The 18,628-nt window shown below is 40.4% G+C and overlaps 1 pseudogene; it reads right to left on the reverse strand.

The window, feature by feature from the left end:
* Window positions 1–1,640: 1,640 nt before the first annotated feature.
* On the reverse strand, window positions 1,641–18,580 carry LOC116854548 (annotated as a pseudogene).
* Between the last annotated feature and the right edge of the window lie 48 nt (window positions 18,581–18,628).

Genomic DNA, 18,628 nt, shown 5'->3' on the forward strand with positions numbered 1-18,628 from the left:
TTTCTCTCTCTGAAATAATTTACATACCATAATATTTGCTCATTTTAAGTGAACAATATCATATTTTTTAGTAAATTTACAGAGTTCTGCAACCATTACCATAATCCATTATTAGAACATTTTCATCACCCCAAAAAGATCCCTTATGCCCATTTGCAATCTATCTCTATTCACAACTCCCTGTCCCAGGCAACCACCTTAACTTTCTATTTTCTATCTACTTTCTATCCTTACAAGATTTGCCTTTTCTCTTATTCAACATAGTACTGGAAGTCATAACTGATGAATTAGGAAAGAAAAAAAAATAATACAAGCCATTCAAAACAGAAAGGAAGAAGTAAAACTATTTCTATTTGTAGATACTATATATAGAAAACCCTAAAGACTCCACCAAAAAAACTGTTAGAACTAACAAGTACAGTAAAGTTGCAGGATACAAAATCAATACACAAAAATCAATTGCATTTCTATACATGAATAATGAACTATCACAAAGAGAAGTTAAGAAAACAATCCTATTTACAATTGAATCACAATGATTAAAATACCTAGGAAGAGGGGCATCTTGGCTGGCATATGACTCTTTATCTCGGGGTCATGAGTTCAAGCCCCACACTGGGTGTAGAGATTACTGAGAAAAAATTTTTTTAAAATTTTAAGATAAATAAAATAAAATACCTAGGAATAAATTTAACCAAGGAGGTGAAAGACCTATACACTGAAAACTATAAAACATTGGTGAAAGAAATTGAAAAAGATGCAAATAAGTAGAAAGACATTCCATGCTCATGAACTGAAGAATTAATATTGGTTTTTTGGGGGAAGAATTAATATTGTTAAAAAGTCCATACCACCCAAAGCAATCTACAGACTCAGTGCAGTCCTTATCAAAATTCCAATGGTATTTTTCATAGAAGTAGAACAAATAATTATAAAAATTCGTATGGAACCAAGAAGATCCTAAATAGCCAAAGCAATCTGGAGAAAAAAAGAACAAAGCTGGAGGTATCTCATTTCCAGATTTCAAATTATGTTACAAAGCAACAGTAATCAAAATAGTATGGTATTGGCATAAAAAGGGACATATAGATCAGTGGAACAGAATAAAGCCCAGAGATAAATCCATGCATAGATGGTCAATTAATTACCAAAAAAGGCAAAACTATTTAATGAAGAAAGGACAGTCTCTTCAATAAATGGTGCTGAGAAAACTGGAAATCCATTTGCAAAAGAATAAAACTGGGTCACTACCTTACACCATACACAAAAATTAACTCAAAATGGATCAAAGTCTCAAACATAAGACCTGAAACCATAAACCTTCTAGAAGAAAACATAGGTAGTAAGCTCCTAGACTTGCTCTTTGCAATGATTTATTGAATTTGACATCAAAAGCAAAGGCAACAAAAGCAAAAATAAGCAAGTGGGACTACATAAAACCACAAAGCTTCTGTACAGCAAAGGAAACCATCAACAAAATGAGAAGGCAACCTACGGATTGGAAGAAAATGTTTACAAATCACATGCCTGATAAGGGGCTAATATTAAAAAGTATAAAGAGTTCATACAACTCAATAGAAAAATGATTTATTTTTTATTTTTTGTTTTTAATTTTTTAAAGACACATTTATTCAGCATCATGATCAGACAATTACATTTATCAATCAACAGCATGGGTGAAAAAAAAAAACTACATTAGAACCCTTTGTTGGAATGCTTTACACTTTCCATAGAACAGAAACTAAAATAACCTGTTATACAATCAGTCACAAATACAGACATTGAGTTTTTTGCCCATACACATGAGGATTGTCTAAAACAGGTTTTCTTTGTAATAGCTTGGCCCTGCCACCACTATGTTTGGCTGAAATCACAAATCTGTTGTAACCTGTAGCTTCCCTGTCACTTCTCTGGCTCTCCTCTCCCGCTGAGCTCTGCTTCCTGGAAGCAATGGAAACGTCCCACCACTGCCATTGCTACTGCTACTGCTAGAACCACTGTAGCCACCTTGGTTTCATGGTTTGTAAAGTATTGGCCTCCATCACCACAGGGGCCGAGCTTCAGCCTCCAAAATATCCTCCTTTCATGGGTCCAGATTTTAAAGATTGATTATTATAACTGACAAAATCATTATAGCCTCCACCACCTCCAGAGTTGCTTCTAACATTATCAAATCCATGATAGCCATCCCCACTGTCACTGTGTCTGCCACCACCTTGACTGCCACCTAAGTTTCCTGTATGACCACAGTTGGCATTCTCACCGAAACCACCTCCACGACCAGCACCAAAGTTTCCAGAACTACTTCAACTTCTTTGGCCAGATAAAGCACTCGCCACCTCTTGCTTCGATAGGGCTCTCCTTACTTCATAGTTGGGGCCATTCACCGTGTGGTATTTCTGAATGATAGTCTTGGGTACAGAGTCATGGTCATCAAATGTTATAAAAGCAAAGCCTCTCTTATTGCCACTGCCTCAGTCAGTCATGATGTCAGTCATGTCAGTTTTTCCATACTGTTCAGAATAATTTCTTAGATGATGTTCTTCAGTGTCTTCTTTAATGCTGACAAAAATCTTTTTCACAGTGAAGTAGGCACCAGGTCTTTGAGAATCTTCTCTTGAGAGAGCCCTCTTTGGCTCCACAACTCTTCCATCCACCTTGTGTGGCCCTGCCTTCATGGCTGCATCCACCGTCTCCACAGTGGCGTACGTGACAAACCCAAAGCCTCTGGAGTGCTTGGTCTTTAGATCTGTCATTACCACACAGTCCATAAGTGTTCCCATTGCTCATAATGGCTCCTCAGACTCATCGTTGTTGCCGAGCTCAAACCTCGATGAAGAGCTTCTGCAGTTGTTCAGGGTCTGTGGGAGTCTCTGACTGAGACATGATGGAGGTGGGAGGGGAGACTTTAACAATGCTTACCTGGCAGTGTCCACAGGCAGAAAGGCACAACCTGGTTTTTTAAATGGGCAGAAGATCTGAAGAGACATTTTTCAAAAATAAGGCATACAGACGGCCAACAGGTACCTGAAAAGACGCTCAATATCATTAATCATCAGGGAAATGCAAATAAAAACCACAATGAGATAATCACCTCATGCCTGCTAAAATGGCTACTGTCAAAAAGGCAAGAACTAACAAGTATTGGCAATGATGTGGAAATAAAGGAACCCCTGGGCACTGTTAGTGGGACTATAAATTAGTGCAGCCACGATGGAAAAGAATATAGAAGTTCTTCAAAAAATTAATAGAACTAATACGTGATTCAGCAACCCCATTACGGATTCAAAGAAAACAAAATCACTATCAAAAAGATATCTGCACCCCCGTTTATTCAGTATAGCATTGTTTCCAATAGCCAAGACACAGAAACAACCTAAGTGTCCATCAATGGATAAGGAAAATGTGGCATACATATACAATGAAAAACTGCCCATAAAAAGGGAAATTCTGTCATTTGGAACAATGTGGATGCAACTTGAGGGCAGTATAAGTGAAATACGTCATAAAGAAAAAGACAAATACCGTATGATCTCACTTACATGTGAAATCTAAAGAAACAAACAAGTGTTTAACAAAACGCCACTCACAGATACAGAGAACAGATTAGTGGTTGCCAGAGGTGGTGCGTGAGGGGGCAGGAGAAATGGATGAAGGTGGTGCAAGGTACAAACCTCCAGTTACAAGTAAGTCCTGTGATTTAAGGTACAGCAGGCTTCACAATACTGTACTGCACACTAGAAAGTTGCTAAGAGAGTGGGTCTTAAAAGTTTTCATAAGAAAAAAATGTAACCATGTATGGTGATGGATGTTAACTAAACTTCTTGTGGTGATCACTTCACAATTTATACACCTATTGAAACATTATGTTGTACACCTAAAACTAACGCAACAGTACATGCCAATTATATCCCAATTTTAAAAAGAGATTTGCCAGGGCACCTGGATGGATCAGTCGATAGAGCACAATCTCAGGCTTGTGGGTTTGAGCCCAAGGTTGTGTATAGAGATTACTCAAAAATAAAATCTTTGAAAAAAAAAATCCAAAGGGATTTGCCTTTTCTGGAAAAGTCACATAAATGAGATCATGTAATATGTAGCCTTTTGCATCTGGATTCTTTCACAAGTGGGAAATGTTATTGAGGAATGTTGAAGCATGTAATGAATCGTATGTACCAGATGCACTAGCAGAGGCAGCCAGAGGAGGTGCTGATAAAAGTTATAAAGAACAGAATGTGAAAGTAAGTCTGATTGATTATGAAAATCAGGACTTCAGAGTAAGCCTGATAAATAATTTTAAAAAGATGATGTCAGAGTAAGCTCAATATATCGAGTAATACAAATTAAAAAAATTGCTTTATCTATTAAAAATAAGATGAGGGGGAGGGCACCTGGGTGGCTCAGTTCATTAAGCAACTGCCTTTGGCTCAGGCCATGATCCCAGGGTCCTGGGATCGAGTCCTGCGTCAGGCTCCTCACAGAACCAAAAAAAAAAAAAAGAATGCTGTATAACAACTGTAGCTTTGATTCCAGATAAATAGAAATAAAAATCCACTGTAGCTTTGTAGCCACTTGTGAGTAACTTGTCTACATTGTGGTATTTTTTTGCTCAATAATAAAATTATCTAATTGTATATTATGAATTGGCATTTTCCTTTGGCTCTCAATTTCCCATTCTTCCTACATACACAGCGTGTCTTTGAGGTTCACATATGTTGTTGCATCGATCAGTGGTTTGGTCCTTTTTAACTGCTGAACAGTATTCTGTTGTATGGATACAGAGCCTATTTTCATTATTCCTAGTAGTTATGTCCTACAAAATCATTCCAAACTCTGAATTTAGCGAATACTGAATTATTGACCCTAGGGGAAATGCAGGGTTAGGTTCCTGCAACGTGTCATTTTCATCAACTAATAATATATAACTTTGTTTTGTACGTGTTTCTGTCTAAAGACACCGTATTTACTATTTAGTGTTGATTCATTAACATTGAATTCATGGGGGCACCTAAGTGGCTCAGTTGGTTAAGCAGCTGCCTTGGCTCAGGTCATGATCCCATGGTCCTGGGATTAAGCCCTGCATTGGGCTCCCTGCTCAGCAGAGAGCCTGCTTCTCCCTCTCCCTCTGTCTCCTGGGTTGTGCTCTCTCGCTCTCTCTCTCTGTCAAATAAATAAATAAAATAAATAAATATATTTATAAATAATAAATATAAATAAATAAATATAAATAAATAAAAATAAAAATAAATTAAAAAAAACAACAACATTGAACTCATGGCAAACAGCACTATAACTTATGCCTGAATGAAGCTTCTCTAACACGTCTTCTTCTCCACAAGGCGCATCACAACCTTCTTGTGCCTAGGAATGCTAGCCAGCACTTCAGCCCTAGGCTTGGATGCCTTTTTAAACAAAATCACCAACAAAAAGCACCAAAAAAAAGGGAAAAAATGGCATTAAATAGACTGCAAAAGGACAACTGGGTACAGGAACAGGACTGAAACGAGAAGGCAGAGTGTCACCTTGTCTGACCTCAGCGGGAACATGTTTGTTGGGTGGCTCAAATTTTCTGCTGCTCTGCACATGTGCATATCCAAGAATGGCCTGGAAATCCTGACTGATTTTTGAGGTTACAAATAGGTTTTAGCAAGCAGGGAAATCTGCATATGCGGAACCCATGAATAATGAGAATTGACTACTATATTTTATCTATTCACCAGCTGATGAACATTTTGATCATTTCTACACTTAGGCTATTGCCAATCCTAGGAACCTCTGTGTACAAGTCTCTGTGAAAATATTTGCTTTTCATTTCTCTTGGGCAGATACCTAGGAGTGGAAATGCTAGGTCATATGTAAGTTTGTTTACCTTTTTAAGAAACTGCCAAACTATTTTCCAAAATGGTTGTACCATTTTATACCCCCACCAGCAGTGTCTGAGGGTTCTAGTTTCTCTAGGACTATAGTAAAATCACCATAGATTGTAGCCTATCTTTTAATAATAGCCATTTTTGTGGGTGTGAAGTGGTATCTCAATAGATTTGATCTTCATTTCCCTAATGACTAGTGATTTTACACATCTTTTCAGGTATTTAGGTATTTATTAGTCATTCATATATCTTTTACAGGTAAAATGCTTATTAAAATATTTTGCTCAGGGTGCCTGGGTGGCTCAGTGGGTTAAGCCTCTGCCTTCAGCTCAGGTCATGATCTCAGGGTCCTGGGATCGAGCCCCGCATCAGGCTCTCTCCTCAGCGGGGAGCCCGTTTCCCCCTCTCTCTGCCTGCCTCCCTGCCTAGTTGTGATCTCTCGCTCTATCAAATAAATAAAATCTTTAAAAAAATAAAATATTTTGCTCATTGGGTTTTTAATTGTGTTGTCTTTTTATTAAGGTCTTTCTATATTCTGGATACAACTCCTGTATCAGATATAAGATTTGCGAATATTTTCTCTGAGGTTTGTCTTTCTATTCCAATGGTGTATCATGAAGTGCAAAAGTTTTATTTTGATGACGTCTAGTTTATCAATTTTATCTTTTCTGGAAGTGATTTTGGTGTTGTGTCTAAGTGATTTTGGTGTTATACTTTGTCTAACCCAAGATCATGAGTATTTTATGCTGTTTTCTTCTTGAAGTCATATTCTTTATCTTTTAATGTCCAATGGTTTTAATAAAATATTGTGTTGGGCATTATTGAGCAAATTTTCCCTAAATTATTATGTATCAGTTAAAATGTAGATTTCAGGTTTTTTTCCCCAGAAAAAATACATTTTAAAATTTTGCTTATAAGTATTTCTAATGTTCTGCTGTTCTGCTTTTCTTCTTAGGGGAGAATTAAGTATTTTGCCTGTCTTCTATTATTTGCCATTTGCTCTAGCTTTTTTAATGTCTTTGTTTTATTCTGTTTCATCTTTTCTTTTCTCATTTCTAATCTCTATGCCCCTAACTGTGCTTTCAGTCATGCCTAGTCTTATTTGCAGACTTCTTAACTGCAGACTTCTATAGAGAAGCACTTATATATATAAGCCTGGAGTTCAAGGGAGAGGTCTGGACTAGAGATATTACTTTAGGAGTAATGGTGTATACATAATATTTAAAGCCATGATACAAGAACTAGAGGAGTAACTGAAGTTACTCAATCTAGGGGGTTACTTCTCTTTCTTTCTTTCTTTGACAGACAGAGATCACAAGAAGGCAGAGAGGCAGGCAGGTGGTGGGGGGAAGCAGGCTCCCTGCTGAGCAGAGAGCCCAATGCGGGGCTCAATCCCAGGACCTGAGATTACTCAGCAGAAGTCACAGGTTTACTGAACCACCCAGGTGCCCCTAGGGGGTTACTTTTGATTAAGATATCTGAAGCCTGAGCTGAGCCCTGCGACTTAATGCTTAGAAGTCAAGATGAGAAGGCACTAGAACATGAGATTTGTATGGAGCCCACCAGTGAAAATCTAGTAGAGAGACCAAGAACCCATTCACAGAGCAGCCACCTCTTCTACCTTGCCATGAGGTCATCATGTACAACACACAGCCCCTTTGGGAAGGGGTATGGTGGGGAAGACCACCCTAAGGAGGCTAAGTCGACTCTAAGTTGACTCTTTATTATGGAAAGAGACTGAGTTACCTATAATAGCTGGCAATTTGTGATTTTTCCTCTGCCACCAGAGGGAATCAGAGCATCAAGGCAAGTTATAGGAATAGAGGGCTATATGTTTTCACATTTAGGTATAGTGGGAAAAATTCAGATTCTGCTACATTGATCAACAATTTAGTCAAAGACATCCATGTTTCTCAGCTCCCCTGAAGTTCTGACAGCCCCAGTGGATCCAATGTGCCCTCAAGCCTCAATAGCTTGAAGGCAGAAGATGCTGTGCCTTCAACTCCATCACAATACAAGCAGCTCCTATATACGGAATATTTACTCTGTGGGTAAGCAGTTTAATACATTGTTCCTTGAGCATCATCACAATCTTAGGAGATGAGGACTATCAGTCTACATTTTAGAGATCAGGGAAAAGAAGCCCAGACAGGTAACCTGATCAAAGCAGCAGAGTCACGATTAAAACCCAAGTCTGGTTATAGCACCTGGACTTTGATTCACCATTATCACATTGCTAGTCACATCACCTTGAAACTTAGGTTTATCTACTCAAGGCTCCAGGAATCTTGAAGGAAGGGGGAGCATAATTAAGGCAACACACTAGAGACCAACTGAGCTGAAAGGGTTGGAGGTCACATCTTTCATAAGCGTAGAGGCACTGACAGATATAGCTTGCTCAAATTTTGTCACTCCTATAATCCATCTTCCTAAGAAGCAATGGGATGTGGGACTAGTGGTCTATTTTGGGACTATTAACTAGCACAGAGGCTCTGAAAAGCTAATTAATCTCTTGGCAAATAAATGATTAGACCCCATGTAAGGATGTGCCCTCAAAGCAAAGAAGGAAAGTAGGTCAAGGAGTCAGTGATAACAAATTTTAGCTTGGCAGTTTTAGACCTAGGGAGAGATTAATGTTGGCTCTTTCACACTTTGGTGAAGGATTTGTGGTTATTTCCCTCAAATTCTATGTGAGTATATATGACAGATTTCAAAAGTTGCTCTAAAACAGGGTTTCCTCTCTTGGAATTCATTTGCCTTTGCATATTGTTTGATATTAGTATTTTATGTTAGGAGAAATCTGTCTTCCCTGGTTATAGAGGATTTAAGATCCTAGATATCCTCGGGTTTTTCTTTCTCTTCAGTTGTAAAAGAGAAACCATACCCTTTATAATGCATACAGTATTGCCTAAATCATAAGTGGGAAGTAGCTCCCAAAAACAGGCCTAAATGAGAGGCTCTCTTAATGAAGTCCACACAAATCCCAGACAACCATATCGTGCTCTGGGTCAAAAAGAAAATGTTAACTCAGTAAGTCCCCCATCCCAGGGTAAACATACAGGTTCTTTTAACCTGACTATTGCCAATGATAATACAGACCCTATGCTGCTCTACTGTGCATTTTTCTTAAAGCTTTACCTTGCTCATCTTCACCCACTGACATTTAACTCTTTATCATTGAAAAGGCTTCTGTCAGGTGAACTCTGCTACCATTTTGCGTGCTTTGTCCCAAGGTGAAGTTTTTACTACTAGTTCCCTTTGTGGGTCTAATATTTATACTGGATGTGAGTAGAAAATAGTAATCATTCCACTCTGCCTACTTAAAAGTATCCAGCTCAAGTCCTCGTGAAAGTAGGCACTTAATACTTACTAAGAAATAACTTCCTCCCACCTCCTTATCTTAGAAGCTCTCTGCAGGCCACATCCAGATCTCTCTTTTCTGTATTCATTCAGTCCTCATTGTCAGACCACTCATTTAACATTTATTTGTATTATTCTTCAATGATTTATAAATGCTTAATGTGCCTATGTCTTGCCTTAAGAGCGAACTACCTAGGGATAAGATTTGTATCACCTATCTTCTAGTGCTAAACACACGGATGATATGTAAGAAACGCCCAATGTTTTGGTTAGATTCTTCTGGTTACAAGAAACAAAGGCTACAGCAGTTCCCTCAACTAATAAGAGAAACTATTCAAAGAGAAACCAAAGCCAAACAGCCCATAGGAAGAGCAGGGCCTGCAGCAGAATCAAGCTATAGGATACTTAGCATTCTACTACAACAGAGGGTGGAACCAGGGGTAGAAACCAGATTTAAACAGGGTTGTTTTTAAATAAGTTGTTTTCTCAAGGCAGACTTGAGTCCGAATAATTCTAGCAGCAAAGCTGGTTTGAAGCTAATCTGGTAAGGGATATGGAAAGATAACTTTTATTATCTTCCTCAATCATAGAGAGCCTACCAGTTCAGGGTTATAGACCTTCATGAGATCTGGTTACACTTACTGTCCTTGCCTTCCATAAGATGTCTACACAATCATCTTCCCAATTCCACCTCTGTTTGACTCTAGCTCAAATGGGTTTCTCTCTCTCACAACAAAATGATCCCTTTCTAAAAACCAATTTCCTACAATAAAATGGTTCTTCACTAAGTTCAAGATATAGCAATAGAAAGTATCCACTTTATTTCAACCCTACCATAAATTTTATTAAAATTGTTTTCTGGGGTGATTGGGTAGCTCAGTGGATTAAGCATCTGACTCTTGGTTTCAGCTCAGGGTCCTGAGATCCAGCCCTGCATTGGGTTCTGCACTCGGTATAGAGTCTGCTTCAGATTCTTTCTCCCTCTCCCTCCCCTTCTACCCCTCCTCACTTGCTCTCACTCTCTCTCTCTCTCTAAAATAAATTAAAAAAAATATTTTTAAAAAATTTGTTATTTTCTTTTCAATAATTGAATTCCCCCCTTTTTGGAACTATTGGGAAGAGAAAACACTACCTTTAGTGTAGACATTGTAGCCTGTGCTGTCTCTTCTGACCATGGAGGGGTTAGGGGGGAGACTGCAAAAAAAATGCAGACTACACTGGGCTTGAAAAAATTCTAAGTCATATAAGGAGAGAAGAGCCAGACAAACCTTCAGTGGCTGAAAGAAGAAAAGAAGATCAATTGACAGAAGAAATGAAAGAATCTTTAAGCAATTATAGACGCTCTGTCCCAGCTCTGGGTTAGGAGACTCAGACAGAACTGTAGAACAGGAAAAGGAACTGACAAATGCCAAAGAGGAATTTGAATTCAGGGATTAAAAAAATGGGGCTAAGTCAGAAGGAGATTTTTCTTTAAAATTCACTATAGCTGAGCAGAAAGAAGCAATACCAGGAAAATCTGATGATAAGGAATCCCTAACTAGGAATACACAAATTAAAAATGACTTTATGAAAGACATGGAAGTACAACTGGTTGACCCCAAAGATATACTGGATATGAAATGCTTGACTCCAAAATTTTTCGCCTTCAGGAAAAATTTCTTGAATCGCTGTCAAGATACTTCAGGAAAGCAAAGTCAACACTAGCTACTGATGCTGGAAGAGTTGGTAGATAAACCAACCCGGCACATTGAGACCCTTTAAGCAGACAGCTCTATGGCAATCTGATAGAAGTTTCATACTCACCGAGGGAATTATGAGTGAGGCTGAATTCTGCAAGTGAAACTGGAAGGTTTCCAGGTACTGTGCAGTCTTCTTTAACTGCTCTTAGAAGATGCCTGGAGGACTTAAGCAGAGTGAAGACCCTGGCCACCACTGCCACTGTAGAAAAGGGAAATGAGAAAGTCCATTAAAAGGAGGCCTTCTGGGCACTAGTGGGTGACATCCAGGATGGGCCATTAGCATGGACTGAGAAATTAATCTCAGATTATCCACCTGTATCTCTGCTAGATCTCTACATAACATGATAGAGGTTATAAAAGTATTAGCACATTTGAAATCATCCTTAAACAAGATACTTACCCAAGAGAAATGAAAGCATGTTTACACAAAAACCTGGAGACACAATTTATAATAGCCCCCAAATGGAAATAATCTAAGTGCCTTTTAATTGGTGAATGGATAAGCAAATATTCTCATCTTTATTCCCTTTTCCTAGGTCCAAAGGAGAGCAGCCACATATGCTCCTAAAGGGGAGCATTTCGTAGCATGCCCACTTCATGAACATCCTATCAGTAACACAAGCCGAGTTAAAGATACTCAATTTGCTTCTATGTTTTTACCGACTTTTGCCTACTTGACCACTATTGACCCTGGTAGGCTCTCAAATGCCTTTACCTCTACAGTACAGCACTAGGAAACTCATTTTGCAATGAACATGTTCCTGCAAAGCTGTAAATCAGAGTTTTTGAAATCCAAATATATTTCCCCACAGTTCTTAGTTTCAGAGATGTTTTATCTTAATTTCTGATTCATAATCAGTTGGCAGTGACTTTCAACTGCAGTTTTAAGTTACTCTATTATAAACCAAATAGTTCCTTTTTTTTTTTTAAGATTTATTTATATGAGAGAAAGAGAGCTTGAGCACAAGCATGGGGGAGGGACAGAGGGAGAGGAAGACAAGCAGACTCCCCACTGAGTGGGGAGCCTGACACAGGGCTTGATTCCAGGACCCTGAGATTATGACCTGAGCCAAAATCAAGAGTCAGATGCTTAACTGACTAAGCCACCCAGGCACCCCTCTACAAAAACATTTCAACGTACTATGAACTTACTCTACAAGAAAAAAAGGACAAGTTGTTTCATAATGTGTATTATGCACTAATAATTTATCTTTTTAAGATTTAAAATTTAATTATCAGGTAGGCTACTGTTGTCTTTGCATTCATAGTGCCCTGTGGTCCTACCTCATCTCAACTTTTCTTCCATTTCAACATTTTTCTAAAATCAGGCTTATTGAAATATAATTGACATGCAACAAAATTGCTTCTAAGATTTCTTCAAAACTCTATGAGGGTGGTTTTTTAAAAGATTTTATTTATTTATTTGATAGAGAGAGAGAGAGAGCAAAAGCAGGGGGAGTGGCAGGCAGAGGGAGAGGGAGAAGCAAGCTCCCTGCTGAGCGGAGCCTGCTGTGGGGCTCAATCCCAGGATGCTGCGATCATGAGCCGAAGGCAAACGCATAACTGAGCCACCCAGGTGCCCCAAAACTCTTGAGTTTTGAAAGATACAACGTGTAACCCACATCACATTCAAGATACCGAAGAGTTCCTTCACCCCAAAAAGTCCCTCAAGCCCCTCTATAGTCAACACTTCCCAACTCCCATGCAACCACTAATCCGTTTTCTTTCCATATAGTTTTGGCTTTTACAGAATGTCATATACATGGAAACACCAGTATATAGATATTTGAATTTGCATCTTTCAGTTGGAAGAATACACTTGAGATTAATTTATGTTGTTATATCAGTAGTTTGTTCCTTTTATTGTGAATAGATTCCATTGTATATACAAACTACTATTTGCTTATCCATTCACCAATTAAAAGGCACTTGGATTTTTTCCAGTCTTTGGCTATTATAAAAAGTGCATTCAAGTTTTTGTGTAAACATGTTTTCATTTCTCTTGGGTAAATATCTAGGAATGGTATTGCTGGGTCATATGGTAAGCTTATGTTTAACTTCATAAGAAACTGCCTGATTGGGGCACCTGGGTGGCTCAGTCGGTTAAGCGGCTGCCTTTGGCCCAGTCATGATTGCGATCAAGCCCCATCAGGCTCCCTGCTTGGTGGAGAGCCTGCTTCTCCCTCTCCCTGCTGCTCTGCCTACTTGTGCTCTCTCTAAATCTATCAAATAAATAAACAAAATCTTAGAAAAAAAAAACAAACTACCAAATTTTACTCAAGTGTTGCTCTATTTCCTACAGTCCCACCCACAATGTCTGGGAGTTCTAGTTGCTCCATAACCTCAACAGCACTTGGAATTATTATTATTATTTTTTAAAGATCTTATTTATTTGACAGAGAGAGATCACAGGTAGGCAGAGAGGCAGGGAGAGAGGGGGAAGGAGGCTCCCCGCTGAGCTGAGAGCCTGATGCAAGGCTTGATCCCAGGACCCTGAGATCATGACCTGAGCCAAAGGCAGAGGCTTAACCCACTGAACCACCCAGGTACCCCTGAATTATTTTTATTTTGACCAAAGAGTAATATTTCAATGTGATTTGCATTTCCCTAATGACTAATGATGATTTCTTTTGCCATCCGTTTATCTCCTGTGGTGATCATTCAACTACCCCAATTTTTTAAAAAGATTTTATTTATTTGAGAGAGCAGGAAGGCAGCGGGAGGAGCAGAGGGAGCAGGGACACTCCCTGCTGAGTGGGGAGCCCGACATAAGGCTCAATCTCCAGATCTTGAGATCATGAACTAAGCTGAAGTCATATGCTTAACTGAGCCACCCCAGGTGCCCCAAGTACCCCAATGTTTTAAAAACTGGTTTATTACTTGTCTTTTTATTGAGTTGTAGGAGATCTTCATGTATTCTGGATACAGTCATTTATTAGATATGTTTTGCAAATATTTTCTCTCAGTATGTTATTTTTCATTTTCTAAACACTGACATCCAAAGAGCAGACATTATTCTAAATTAATCTTTTAATGGAACTTTGGGTGGTGTAAGAAATTTTTTGCCTAACCTAGGGTCACAAAGATTTTCTCCTGTTTTCTCCTAAAAGTGTTTAGATTTATGATCCATTTTCAGTTATTTTGTTTTTAGCGCATATCTCATTCCTCCCAATAATCTAATGAAGCAAGTACTATGGGTTGACAGGTTGTTCTTTTCTTCCTGCAAAATAATGTTTAATTATTCCAACATTTTCTTTTCTTTTCATTGTCTTTCGGTAAGATTCCATTTATCAAACACTCTATATAGAATCTACAAAAATGAAGGACAGCATTTAGCTTTGGTGTGACAATCTTATGGCTAGAGATGGGAGAAGAGTTCCCACTTTCTTTGGCAAGAGATGTGTAAGTAGCGTGCTTTCTGCTCTGTAGGTATGCATTGTATAGGACAGTCCAGAAAGAACTATCAGTGCTCTCTAGCCAGGGATCACCAGGAACACATCAGTGGTTTAACAACATACACTTATTACTCATTTTTTTTAAAAGATTTTATTTATTCATCTGACAGAGAGAGATCACAAGCAGGCAGTGAGGCAGGCAGAGAGAGAGAGAGAGAGAGAGGAGGAAGCAGGCTCCCTGCTGAGCAGAGATCCCAATACGGGACTTGATCCCAGGACCTTGAGATCATGACCCGAGCTGAAGGCAGAGGCTTAACCCACCGAGGCACCACCTTATTACTCATTTCAGTGAGGGGAAGCACACACTATGGGCAGCAGTGAGGCATCTCAGTAAGAGGAAGGATTTAAGATTAAGATTTGGATTTGTGTTAGCTCATTTGGGGAACTTTGCTTTAAACTGTAAGCTGTCAGGAAGCAGTGGTAAGTCTATGGTTGAGTATCTTAATAAATCTTTTGTAGAAAGAGGAAAGACTAGCACGAGGCTAAAGCTGTAACTGGTAAAGAAGTAACAGTCACTCACATTATTTGATATTTTCAGTTTGTGTTTTCTATTTGGTGGCTTGGAAAGGTTCATGTTTCTATGTCCAGAAATGGTTATGGAGTAGTCTTATTTTTGTCCTGATCCATCATGATTATGCAGTGGCCTTTTCTGATGTTGACGTTCTCTGAAACTGTTTATGTTCCATAGGAGACATCAAGGCCTAGCTATGCCAGGCCAGCTCCTAGCAACACCAAGACCTGGCTGATAGCACCAGGTCAGCCTCTTGATGTCAGGGACTGCTTTTTTCTCTCAGAATTTGGTGGTTGAGAACTAAGGCCCTAGAGTGAGAAAAAAAAACAAAAACAAAAACATGTTTTATACCAGGATCTGCTCTTTAAGGGCTGTGGGCCCCTGGATAAATTCTTTAACTTCTCTACGTATCAGTTTCCTCATATGAATATGGGGATAACAGTACTTGCTTCATTGGATTATTGGGAGGAATGAGATACGTGCTAAAAACTTGTGTCAAGGGGTACCTGGTGGCTCAGTTGGTTAAGCGTCTGCCTTCAGCTCAAGTCATGATTCCAGGGTCCTGGAATCAAGTACTGCATCGGGCTCCTTGCTCAGTAGGGAGCCTGCTTTTCCCTCTACCTGCCACTCTCCCTGCTTGTGCTCTCTCTTGCTCTGACAAATAAATAAAATCTTAAAAAAAAAACCAAAAAACAACACCTGCCAAAAAACCTTAGTTCTATCACACAAAAGGTTAAGAAAGCCATTGGGGCACAGAAAGGAAAACCAAGAACAGTCCAGGTAATTGTTCCAGGAAAGTCAAAGGACAGTAAGAAATTGAGAATAGAAAAGCAAAATAATTTACATTGGGTGATAATCTATATAAAGCTGTTAACTGTCCAGCTCATTTCAAAATGCCAGGATAATGCAATACATTCATAAAAATATATGATGGAACATAGGAAAATATGTGGACCTTACACCAAGTAATTTGTCATTTAAGTAAATTTACATAGAAGCACTGAGAAGAGTGGTCAACAACTCAATGACGAAAACTATTATTATGCCTATGCTAGGAGGCAGATTCATGTGATGGATAGAAAGTTGGGTTGGGATCCCTTTCAACTTCAATGTCTATAAATAATTTATTTTTTGCTTTCATGTTTCTGGTGTACAGCTTGCTTCTTTCTGGCCCTTACTTTTTGAATGCCCCCTCTTGTTAAGCATGCAATATCACACCTAATTTCTAGTTTTTCAATAATGCAGAAGGCTATTTGCGTGTAACCAACCAGAGGAAAACAGTGATCTAAGAAACTGGATAACTGATAAAGGCTGCATTAAGAATTTGTTTGATTAAAAGAAAGTTATTGCCTAAAGGCTCCAAGGACTCATCATTTTAAGACATTAGTCAATCAAAGTAACATCTAGAAATGGTTTCATTTTAATAATCTGAGAATGAGATTTCACAGAACAGGAAAAAGACCTGAGTGGATTCAGTCTATAAAATGAAGTGGGCCTGAGTTCTTGAGACTCCTTCTGCCATACCACAGTACTCCAAATCAAGAGAGAATTCTCTGTAGAAGCCATTTCATCATGATCATAATATTTTCATTTCAGATCTAGTGGTGGGTGAGCACCAAGTTGTGCTATTCACTTTTACAAGTTTGAAAACCGAGGCAGTAAGAAATGATGGTGTCAGCCTTACAAAAAATACATGACTATCTATACTGGTAGTTTCACAAGGTTCTAGTGGACTCACAACAACCCAACGAGCTTCCCTCCATCTTGGTTGGTTTATGTGGTGGTTTTTAACCACTGCTGTGGATTACGACTTAAATAACTATAAAAATGTAATCTCCCAGGAGCGACCTCAGTTTTATTAATCATTTATACTTTAATAATGATTAAATTCTCTTGCAGAGAGAAAGAAGTGCAAGGGTGCAAGGGAAGCACAATGTAATTGTCCACTTGTCATTCTGCCTAGTGTTTACCCTGGAAAAGTTAGGTATTAGGGACAGAGGTTTCTGTGATAATAATAGAGTATGTACTCAACTCTTCACATTTTGGGTAAATACCGCAATCCTCAGAGTCTGATAATCATCCAAATCATATTTTATTTATTTCTGTAATTTTTTTTTTAGAAAGGGAAGGGAGGAGGGACAGAGAGAGAGAGAGAGAGAATTCTAGGCAGGCTCCACGCCCACTGTGCCAGGGGCTGGATCATGAGATCCTGACCTGAGCCGAAATCAAGTATCCCACACTTACCCGACTGAGCCACCCAAGCACCCCCCCCCCACCCCGCCCTGTCCAAATTATATTTTAAAGTGACAATATTATTTAATTTCCCCTTTAAGTTCTGGGAAACTAAAATGTCCTCATAGTCTTAGATCAATAGTCTAAGTGGATCTGATTTACTGCTTTGATAAATCAATGACTCGGCTGAAACCATAAACTATATTTAGTTCACTACCTTTATGACCTGGGTCAAAGTTAGCCTCTTCCAGGCTGCTCTCTTGGGTTAGCGTGTCCCTTTCTGATCCTGGTCAACAGTTGGTATTCGGTTGCATCACTCTATTTTGCACTGGGGAGGGGGGAACAAAACAAAACATTTTGTGAGGTTATTGACTGGCTGCTTCGCGTGCGTTCTGTCTTGCCGACCGGACCTACAAGGAAGATCTCGGACTTGTACAGGAACCCACATTTTGGAAAGCCCTTTCACACCCACCACCTCTTGATACTCTCAAAAAACCTACGATGGACGTCCTCTCCTCTTCGCGTTACGGTGTGGGAGGAGGGGCAGAGGAAGGTGAGCGGGTCCCATCTACCTAGTTGAGCGGCCTCTGCGCCCCTCATCTCCCCGCGTCGCCACGACACCTACAGTAAGAGTGAGACGCCTCCCATCGCCCAGAGCTCAGGTACGGACAGCGTCGTCTCAGCGCTACATGCGTCTCCACACCTTCCAGAACGGCAGGCAGAGCTTCTGCCGCGGCGGGGAGGCGAGAAGAGGCACCCTGCGAGTCAGCCGGTGGCGAGGGAAGGGCGCCGCGCCACGGTTCTAACTTCCGACTCACTTCTCTATCCACCACCAGGCACCCACTCTCCTCCTGGGAGCGCCTGGCGAGCCCTCGACGCTGCAGGAGGCCCGGCGACCAGCTTCAACAGCAGCGGTTCTTCCTGCCAATTCCGGGCCAGGGCGGCTTGATAATAACGACCCCAACGTCCCTGTCGCCACCGCTGTCACCTGGACAGTAAGGGCGCGCTTCAAGAGCCCCACAGTGAAGGGCTGACAGAAGGCCTAGCTCGTCACTATTCTGAAGGGCAGGAGGGGAGGGAAGAAGACTGAAGCCCAGGGACTAAGAGCCCGAAAAACTGGACACCATCCCACCGTCCCGAGGGGAAAGGTTCTCAATTCCGACCAACCGTTACTTGCAGCTGAACGAAAGCTTCACTGAGCGGCGGGGCGAGCGCTTGAACCCTGAGGCCCGCCGCCAGCGCGTGCCCCGGACTCCGCTCCCCTCGCCCGATCTGATTGGACGGTGGAGGAAAGGGGGCGGGAGGCCCCTGGAGAAGGCGCGCGCGCAGGCGGGCCAGGGGTTCCCGCAGAGGCACCCAGGGGGCCAAGGGGCGGGAGCAGGCAGCAGGGGCGCCGCGCGTGCGCACGTTCGGAGGCGGCCGGCTGGGGGCTGCTGGGAGGGCAGGGTAGTTCGAGAAACG

The sequence above is a fragment of the Lontra canadensis genome, unplaced genomic scaffold, assembly GCF_010015895.1.
Source record: "Lontra canadensis isolate GAN:19392208 unplaced genomic scaffold, GSC_riverotter_1.0 scaffold93, whole genome shotgun sequence".
Classification (NCBI taxonomy): Eukaryota; Metazoa; Chordata; class Mammalia; order Carnivora; family Mustelidae; genus Lontra; species Lontra canadensis.